Source organism: Pan troglodytes, chromosome 8, assembly GCF_028858775.2.
Source record: "Pan troglodytes isolate AG18354 chromosome 8, NHGRI_mPanTro3-v2.0_pri, whole genome shotgun sequence".
NCBI lineage: Eukaryota > Metazoa > Chordata > Mammalia > Primates > Hominidae > Pan > Pan troglodytes.
Genome location: NC_072406.2, coordinates 85,237,487 through 85,247,015, shown reverse-complemented (window position 1 = coordinate 85,247,015; position 9,529 = coordinate 85,237,487). Strand labels below are relative to the sequence as shown.

General features: G+C 36.8%; 1 pseudogene; it reads left to right on the top strand.

The window, feature by feature from the left end:
• Positions 1-253: 253 nt before the first annotated feature.
• On the top strand, positions 254-4,007 carry LOC450890 (large ribosomal subunit protein uL22-like; annotated as a pseudogene).
• Positions 4,008-9,529: the final 5,522 nt, after the last annotated feature.

Below are 9,529 nucleotides of genomic sequence, written 5' to 3'. Positions count from 1 at the left end.
AGGCATGGTGGCTCACGCCTTCAATCCCAGCACTTTGGGAGGCCGAGGCAGGCGGATCACCTGAGGCCAGGAGTTCGAGACCAGCCTGGCCAACATGGTGAAACTCCATCCCTACTAAAATTACCAAAATTAGCCAGGTGTGGTGGTGCATGCCTGTAGTCCCAGCTACTTGGGAGGCTGAGGCAGGAAAATCGCTTGAACCTGGGAGGCAGAGGTTGCAGTGAGCTGAGATTGCACCACTGCACTCTAGCTTGAGTGACAGAGTGACTCTGTCTCAAAAAAGAAAAAAATTATTACAATAGTGGTACTTAAGACTTTCTCCTATTAAGAAATATGATGCTCTTTCCTAAGTGGCCTGAGGTAATCTGAAAATGGTTCGCTATTCACTTGACCTGGAGAACCCCACAAAATCATGCAAATCAAGAGGTTCCAATCTTCGTGTTCACTTTAAGAACACTCGTGAAACTGCTCAGGCCATCAAGGGTATGTATATACAAAAAGGCACGAAGTATCTGAAAGATGTCACTTTACAGAAACAGTGCATACCATTCCGACATTACAATGGTGGAGTTGGCAGGTGTGCGCAGGCAAAGCAGTGGGGCTGGATCTTCTAAGTTGATTTTTTTCCTCTCAAGTCCTTTTTAAAGAAAGTATACTGTATTTTACCAACCCCCTTTTCTCTTAGCTCTTCTGTGGTGAATTAAACCTACTTGAGTTAAAATATTTCGATTTTTTTTTTTTTTTTTTTAACAAAGTCCTGCATAACAACACTGGGCCTTCTTAACTAAAATGCTCACCACTTAGCCTGTTTGGGCCACAAGGTCGGTGGCCCAAAAAGAGTGCTGAATTTTTGCTGCACGTGCTTAAAAACACAGAGAGTAATGCTGAACTTAAGGGTAGATTCTCTGGTCATTGAGCATATCCAAGTGAACAAAGCACCTAAGATGCATCAACAGACCTACAGAGCTCATGGATTAACCCATACATGAGCTCTTCCTGCCACATTGAGATGATCTTTACTGAAAAGGAACAGATTGTTCCTAAACCAGAAGAGGAGGTTGCCCAGAAGAAAAAGATATCCCAGAAGAAACTGAAGAAACAAAAACTTATGGCACGGGAGTAAATTCAGCATTAAAATAAATGTAATTAAAAGGAAAAAAAAAAGAAATAATGGTGTGGTGGTAATAGCTGTGAGCTTAATGAAGTAAGTTAATTGATGCTTTAGACTATTTACATTACTTATGGTGAATCCTAGTTCACACAAGAGTTCTTTATACTTTATGCAGTATTTAAATACTGAAGGAAGAATTTGGTTTGATTCTCTGGGAAAGTAGGTATTTTTACCCACTTTTAAGTGAACTCTGAAGTTCCTTTCTTCTGACTAGCCTTTGTTCCAACATAAGTGTTTTAGAAATATGGAGAATTAAGTTCAGCACTTTGATCCACTCAGATTTTGTGACCATTGATGATTTTTAAAAAATTTTTTTAGTAAAGTGGATGGAAGCAGAAAATTCAAAAATGTAGACATAATATAGGGGTTCAAAGAATGGAAAATACTGTTTATTGCCATGTGTGTTATAGAAAGTAGAATACAAGTGTCTTTCAGAAGGAAATTACGTATTCCATAATCTTACAAATTTCATTATATTCAACTTGGAACCCCACGTGGGAATTATTAAACTCTTTCAGAATTAGATCATACAGAACCCTTTAAAGTTTTATAATTACCAATGATTTTTCTTTCCAAATGAAAAGAGGGAAAAATCCAATATGAAGCTTTTAGTTCCATTACTGCAATTCTGTTATTTCTTTTAATGCTGAACTTTCACATAAAGGAGGGCTGGAACTACCCTGGAAAATGTGGAAACTGTTGTTTCCTCACCAACCCTAAGCCTTTCCTTCCATATTGGAAGTTTCATCATTCATTAACTAACTTTTATTCTTATTAACTTTAAATAGGGAGTTATCACCAATATGGAGTTAACTGAAGTATCCACCAGAACATCTTAACAGTGGGGTAAACAAATGTGATAACTAGGTGGTAATAACCTAGTAATATTATAAAAAGAGCAGTGAACTGACTTTATGATTCTTTGGAAAGCTGAATGGTAAATGCAGTAATAAAAGAAGCAATCATCTACCTCAGTGAAATTATAATAAAATGGTTATTGGGCAGGCATGGTGGCTCATGCCTGTAATCCCAGCACTTTGGGAGGCCGAGGCAGGTGGATCATCTGAGATCAGGAGTTTGAGACCAGCCTGGCCAACATGTTGAAACCCCGTCTTTACTAAAAATACAAAAAATTAGCCAGGCATGGTGGCAGGTGCCCATAATCCCAGCTACTCAGGAGGCTGAGGTGAGAGAATCACTTGAACCTGGGAGGCAGAGGTTGCCGTGAGCTGAGATTGCACCAGTGCACTCCAGCCTGGGCAACAGAGCAAGACTCCATCTCCAAAAAAAAATAAAATGGTTATTACAGTGTGAGAGTGTGGAGAAGTTACAAATAGTAAACCAACACATATATATAATTTATAAACTAATATATGTGTGTGTGTATATAAATGAAATCTTATTGCTGCTTAAAAGAATCTAAGTATCTTTACATAGCCATGTGTTGACTGCTATATGTAACTTCCATACCACTTAAGTCCATATAACTGAAAAATGAACAGCTTCTATGCAGAGCCCAATGGACTAAACTATTGAATGACTGGATTGCTGTTAAGAAATTTATAGGCTGGGCATAGTGGTGTATGCCTGTAATCCCAGCACACTGGGAGGCCAAGGTGGGAGGATCTCTTGAACCCAGGAATTTGAGACCTGCCTGAGCAACATAGCAAGACCCTATCTCTGCTAAAAATAAAAAAGTTACCCAGGTGTAGTGGCATATGCCTGTGGTCCCAGCTACTGAGCAGGCTGAGGTGGGAGGATCCCTTGAGCCTGGGGGTCAAGGCTGCAGTGAGCTGTGCTTGTGCCACTGTACTCAAGCCTGGGCAACAGAGCAAGACCCTGTCTCAAAAAAAAAAACAAAAAACTGTGATTCTAAAACACATACACCAAATTATGATTAATTATAAATCACTTGAACAGACAGAATTATGAAATGAAGATTGCTGGGAGAAAGCAGAATGGGAAAAATGACATCTTAATCCAGATGGCCAGCAACACAAGGACCAATCTCTTGGCAGTGGTTATTTTTACTATAGTAAAAGTTAGTGTTTTAGAGGGAACAATATTGGGTAACTTAGACAAAAAGGAATGAGTTAATAGAGTACCATAAATTACCAGATTTATCAGAATAAAATTTCAAAATCCTGTGCTCCTAATGTCCTTAGATATTATTCAACCACTTTAATGATGTTTTGCAAAATTAACTGTAGTAGACCAGTAAAGGTCTTTGGCTGCCTACTTTCTGAAATTTGAGGACTATGAAGTTTACTTTCTGTGTAAATGTAGCCTTAAGTTAAATATAAATTTCTACTCAGGAAAACTGATGAGAATGCCTTACTGTAAATAACATATACAAGCAGATGTTAAGTAAAAGGAGCAACCAAAAGGAGTGGAAGTCCTCCATCGTCTGCTTTTGAGGTCTTGTTGAACTTTCATTGTAGCACTGTTCTGTTGAAATTAGTTATGTGTTGCTTAATGAGAGGAAAATGCATCATCATTAGAAGATTGTTGTTGTGGGAACATCACAGAGTGTACTTACACAAACTTAGATGGTATAGTCTGCTACATACCTAGGCTATATGATACAGCCTATTGCTCCCAGGCTACAAACCTATACAGCATGTTATTGTACTGAATACTGTAACCAGTTATAACACAAAGCTAACAATGTATGTATCTAAACATAGAAAAAGGTACAGTATAGAGTATTTTAATCTACAGGACCACCACCAGATAAGCATTCTGTCACTGACTGAAATGTTAGGTGGCACATGACTGTAGTGTTATATACAAAGCAGGATAATCACATAAGAAATAAACTCTAAAATCTGAAAAAGGAAAACTTCTCAAATTTTGTCAGTTGGTCTTTTCAATTCATAATAGGCTTATTTCTAAAAGAAATCTGTTTTAGGCTAAGCACTTCAAATTTGGAATAGAACATTTTAAATATAGATTGATGTACACTTTTACATTTCAGTGCTTTTTAGGGAGAAGGATTGTGTTTCAAGTTAGAAAAGGCATTCACGTAAGTCCAACAAAGAGTCAGAATTATCATATCTACTTTAATAAGTATAGTTGAACTCCATTCCAATGTGGGTTTTACCCAGGTTTTGATATATCATGAGTCATATATAAAATAACTACGTATGGTTAACTTATAATAAAAATCTCATCTTTTGATACATGCATGATAAATCATTAAGTCTGAGAAGACAAAATAACTTACATAACAGTTGAATTTAGTTATGTTCTATTTTTACTTTGCTTTTAAAAAGCAAAAAAATGAGGTTCTGTTACATGAAACACCTTTTGACTTATGAGATAGATAGAAAAAAAGTAGTCCTTACTAAAAATAATCAGTGCTATCTTTCCCACATTCTTTTCTTATTTCTGCAACTATGGAGAAAATAGTCCATGAAAAGTTCAAGTAAGGTAATATTAAAAGTGCTCTGAAACAGTGCTAGTCAGTGTGGCTTATAGATGAGCTGCCATGGGGTTTCTTGTCCACAAAGGCATTTACATCAAAATAAAAATAAACTACATCAGTAAGTACCTCCTTCATTTAATTCAGTTGACTTTTTGTAGCAAGTCTTTCTAGATGAAGAAAGCAGTGTTATTTACATTATAGTATAAACTTCTAATCTCAGTGTAAACCAGAACTTTTCAGTAGTGTTGCTCATTTCCCTCCCTTGAACGGGAGGGAATAGAGCAGAACTTATTTCCAGCATTCTAACTCATCTGGGGGCTTCTTGAAAGAGTGTGTTTCACTTAACAGAGGGCTCACATGGGGAAAGGCAGCATGTCTGGGAAAAGCCACACAACTTGAAGCTGTCACCCCAGGCTGCTCCCAAGGCTCAGAACATGCCTGCTAATTAGTGAAGGAAGGTTGTCCTCATCATGAAACCAGTCTGCAAAAACTGGGAGAGATGATTTTTTTTTTTTAATTCCCATTTTTCCAACAGAAAACCACAAGGCAAAAACAGGAAAATGCCCATTCAAAGGGAGAAAAGGTGACAGAAACTCTCTCTGAAGAAACACAGGTATTAAATACTTAGAACACCTGTCTTAAGTATGCTGAACAAGCTAAAAGAAAACATGGACATCATAGAACCAGAAGAAGTCAGGAAAATATATGAACAAAATGAGAATATCAACAAAGAAATAGAAAAGGAGCAAAACGAATTCTGGAGCTGAAATATACAATACCTGAGTTGAAAAATTCACTTCAACATCAGGCTAGAATTCAGATTGTTCCAACATTAAGATGTAATCCTCATAACTGCAAAGAAAATATGTATAGAATATAGACAAAAGGAAAAGGGTATCAAAAATACGTTACCAAAAAAAAAAAAAAAAAAAAAAGGGGGTAGGAGGAGCCAGTAATGAGGCCAAAAAAAAAAGCTGCCAGGGGCAGCAGCTTACACCTGATATCAACACTTTGGGAAGCTGAGGCAGGAAGATTGCTTGAGACCAGGAATTTGAGACTAGCCTGGGCAACATAGATGCCATCTTTTCAAAAAAATTAGCCAGGCGTGGTGGTACATGCCTAGTCATAGCTAGTCTGGAGGCTGATACGGGAGAATTGCTTGAGCCTGGGAGGTCAAGGCTGCAGTGAGTTGTGCTTGTGCCACTGCATGCCAGCCTGGGCAAGAGAGCAAGATCCTGTCTGAAAAAAAAAAAAATCTTAAGACATGAAAACAAAAAGGCAAAGAAGTTCTTCCCCATCAGTGACTAAACGGATTAAACCCTGTGATCAAAAGATACACATTGGCATAATGCATCAAAAAAAAAAAAGGAGCTAACTAGATGCTGTCAATAAGAGACTCACTTTAGATCTAGAGACACAGGTTCAATGTAAAGGGATGGAAAAACATATTCCCTGTGGAAATCCCAATGAGGGTGCTATGGTTTTGCATGTGGTTTGTCCCCACCAAAACTCATGTTTAAATTTAATTGCCAATGTAATGGTTTTGGGAGCCTGGGCCTTAAGAGATAATTAAGATGGATTAATGTCTTTCCCATGAGACTGGGTTAGTCGAGACTCTTGCAAAAGCATGTTGTCGTTAAGTGGGTCATCCTCCTTTGTCCTGTCTCTTTTATATACACTTCTTTCCCCTTCTACTTTTCCACCCTATTATGAAGCACCGTGAAGCCCTCACCAGATGCCACCACCATGCCCTTGTAATTCCCAGCTTCCAGAACTGTAAGCCCAGTAAATTTCCTTATAAATTACCCAGTCTTAGGTATTCTGTTACAGCTACAGAAAAGACTAAGATTTTTTGCAGAAATAGGAAAATCCATCCTAAAATAAGGAATCTCAAGGGATTCTGAATAGCCAACAATCTTGGTAAAGAATAATATTGGAGGTCTCACATGTCCTGATTTCAAAACTTAAACTACAAAGCTACAGTAATCAAAACTGGTACTGGCATAAAGACACATAGACAGATTAGAGAGCCCAGAAATCCTTGTAATTCAATAGCAAAACAATTAAAAATGGGCAAAGGACTTGAATAGGCATTTCTCCAAAGAAGATACACAAACATCCAATAAACACATGACAAGATGCTCAACATCACTAGTCATTAGGGAAATGCAAATCAAAACTATAATACCACGTCAGGATTACTGTTATTAAAAAATAGATAAGTGTTGGCTAGAATGTGGAAAAATTGGAACCTTTTCATTACTAGGGGGAATGTAAAATGGTGCAGGCACTGTGGAAAGTGGCATGACAGCTTTTCAAAAAATTATACAGTTAACATATGATCCAGCAGTTCCACCTCTGGAATTGTATACCCCAAAGAAATTAAAACAGGGACTCAAAGAAGTATTTGTACATCATGTTCATAGTAGCATTATTCACAGTAACTGTAAGTGGATGCAGTTAAGTTGTACATAGACAGGTGAATGGATAAATGTTGTGTATACACATACATAATACAGACAATGTTCAGCTAAAAGAGGAAGGAAATTCTAACGTTTCTTTAACATGCATGAACCTTAAAGACATGCTAAGTGAAATAAGCCAAACACAAAAGGACAAATATTGTATGATTCCACTTACATGATATGCCCAGAGTAATTGAATTCATAGAAACAGAAAGGAGAATGATGTTTACCTCGGGGGAGGGGGATTGTGAGTATTTAATGAGTACAGAGTTTCAGTTGGGGAAAATGAAAAAGTTCTGAAGATGGATGATTGGTGATGGTTGCATAACAATGTAAATGTACTAAAAGCCAAAAAACTGTACACTTTAAAATGGTTAAATTGATAAATTTTATGTTACACACTTTATTGTGATTATAATATGTACATAAATTCTGATTTTTTATTGTGATTATAATTTTATTGTGATTATGTATGGATACATATAATCCCAATAAAATATGTATCCAAACATAATCACAATAAAAATAATATACATACATAATCACAATAAAAAATTAATCAGAATTACAGTGTGATCCTGCAATTCTGCTTTTCTATGTATACCCTACATAATTGAAAGCATGGACTTGAAAATATATTTGTACATCCATGTTTATAGCAGCATTATTCACAATAGCCAAAAAGTGGAAGCCACCCAAGTGTCCATCTACAGATGAAGAGATTAGCAAAAATCTTAAAGGTGGAAAACAGGATAATTTTTTTTAAAAAAGTAAAAGACCTCAAAGAGACAGACATTGAAAATAAGCAAAGGCAGCCTGGGCAACGTGGTGAAACCCCATCTCTACAGAAAACTAGCTGGATGTGGGTGGCGCATGCCTGTAGTCCCAGCTACTTGGGAGGCTGAGGTGGGAGAGTCACCTGAGCTGAGGAGATTGAGGCTGCAGTGAGCTATGATCACAGCACTGCACTCCAGCCCCAGGCTGGTTGATGGAGTGAGACCCTCCAATGGGTCTCAAAAAAAAAAACAAAAAACCAGATTTAACATACAGATAATGGAAGTCCAAAACAAAACCAAGGAAAAGAGCAAAGCTTTAAAATTATATTTTAAGAAAACTTTCCTAAAATAACTGTTTAAAAACCAAATATTGGAGAGCATATTATATATGTGAGAATATTGAGTCAGAATGACCAACACGAATTGATTCTTACAAAATTACCAGATATTAAATAGGAAAATTCTCTGGGAATTGAGGCAATAAAAGCACGTGACTGGGCCAGGCACGGTGGCTCACACCTGTAATCCCAGCACTTTGGGAGGCCGAGGTGGGTGGATCATTTGAGGCCAGGAGTTCAAGACCAGCCTGGCCAACATGGTGAAACCCTGTCTCTACTAAAAATACAAAAAATTAGCTGAGCATGGTGGCAGACACTTGTAATCCCAGCTACTCAGGAGGCTGAGGCAGGAAAATGGCTTGAACCCAGAAGACAGAGGTTGCAGTGAGCTGAGATCACACCAGTGCACTCCAGCCTGGGAGACAGAGTGAGACTCCATCTCAAAAAAAAAAAAAAAAAAAAAAAGCACATGACTTATAGAGAAAATTAGATTATCAGATATTGACAGCAATACTTTATTCCAGAAGAAAAATGGATTAATATGTTTAAGATAAGGAAAGAAAATATGAAGAATTTTATATCCAGCATAACTAACCTTTAAGTATAAAGCATACAGACAAATCTATTAACATGCAGGAATTCAGAAAATATTCTTCCTATAATCCCTTTCCAAGGAATCTACTAAAGATTGAGCTTCAGACACTCAAATGGAAATTATGAAATAGATGTGAAAGACAATGAGAGCACTCACTAGTTATCAAATCTTAATGTTTTTGGTATGCCATAAACATTACTTAACATAAACTTTATAGTATAGTAAAAATTTAAAATTTGTGTATTCTATTAGAAAAACCCAAAGTAGGTTGAAAATAAGCAGTGCTTTGCTGAAAGTTTACAACACTAAATATCCATGTTAGAAGAAAAATCAAAATTATTTCTCTAAGTTTCCACCTTATGAAGCTAGAAAAACCATATAATGGAATGTTATTTGACTATAAAAAGAAGTGAAGAAATAAGGTAGTTGTCATGGACCATGCAGTGAATGATTCCTTATATATGAGATGTCTAGAAAAGGCAAATCTATAGAAACAAAGTAGTTAATGGTAGCCTTGGAATGGAGGAGGGAAATTGGGAGATGATAGCTAAGGGGTATAAGGTTTCTTTTTAGGGTAATGAAGATGTTTTAAAATGGTGATGGTAGATGCACAGTTCTGTGAATATACTAAAAGCCATTAAATTGTATACATTACGCTGGTAAGTTGTATGGTAGGTGAATTATATCTAAATAAAGCTATTTTTTAAAAGCTAGAAAAAGATCAAATTAAACCCAAAGTAAGCAGAAGGATGGTGAC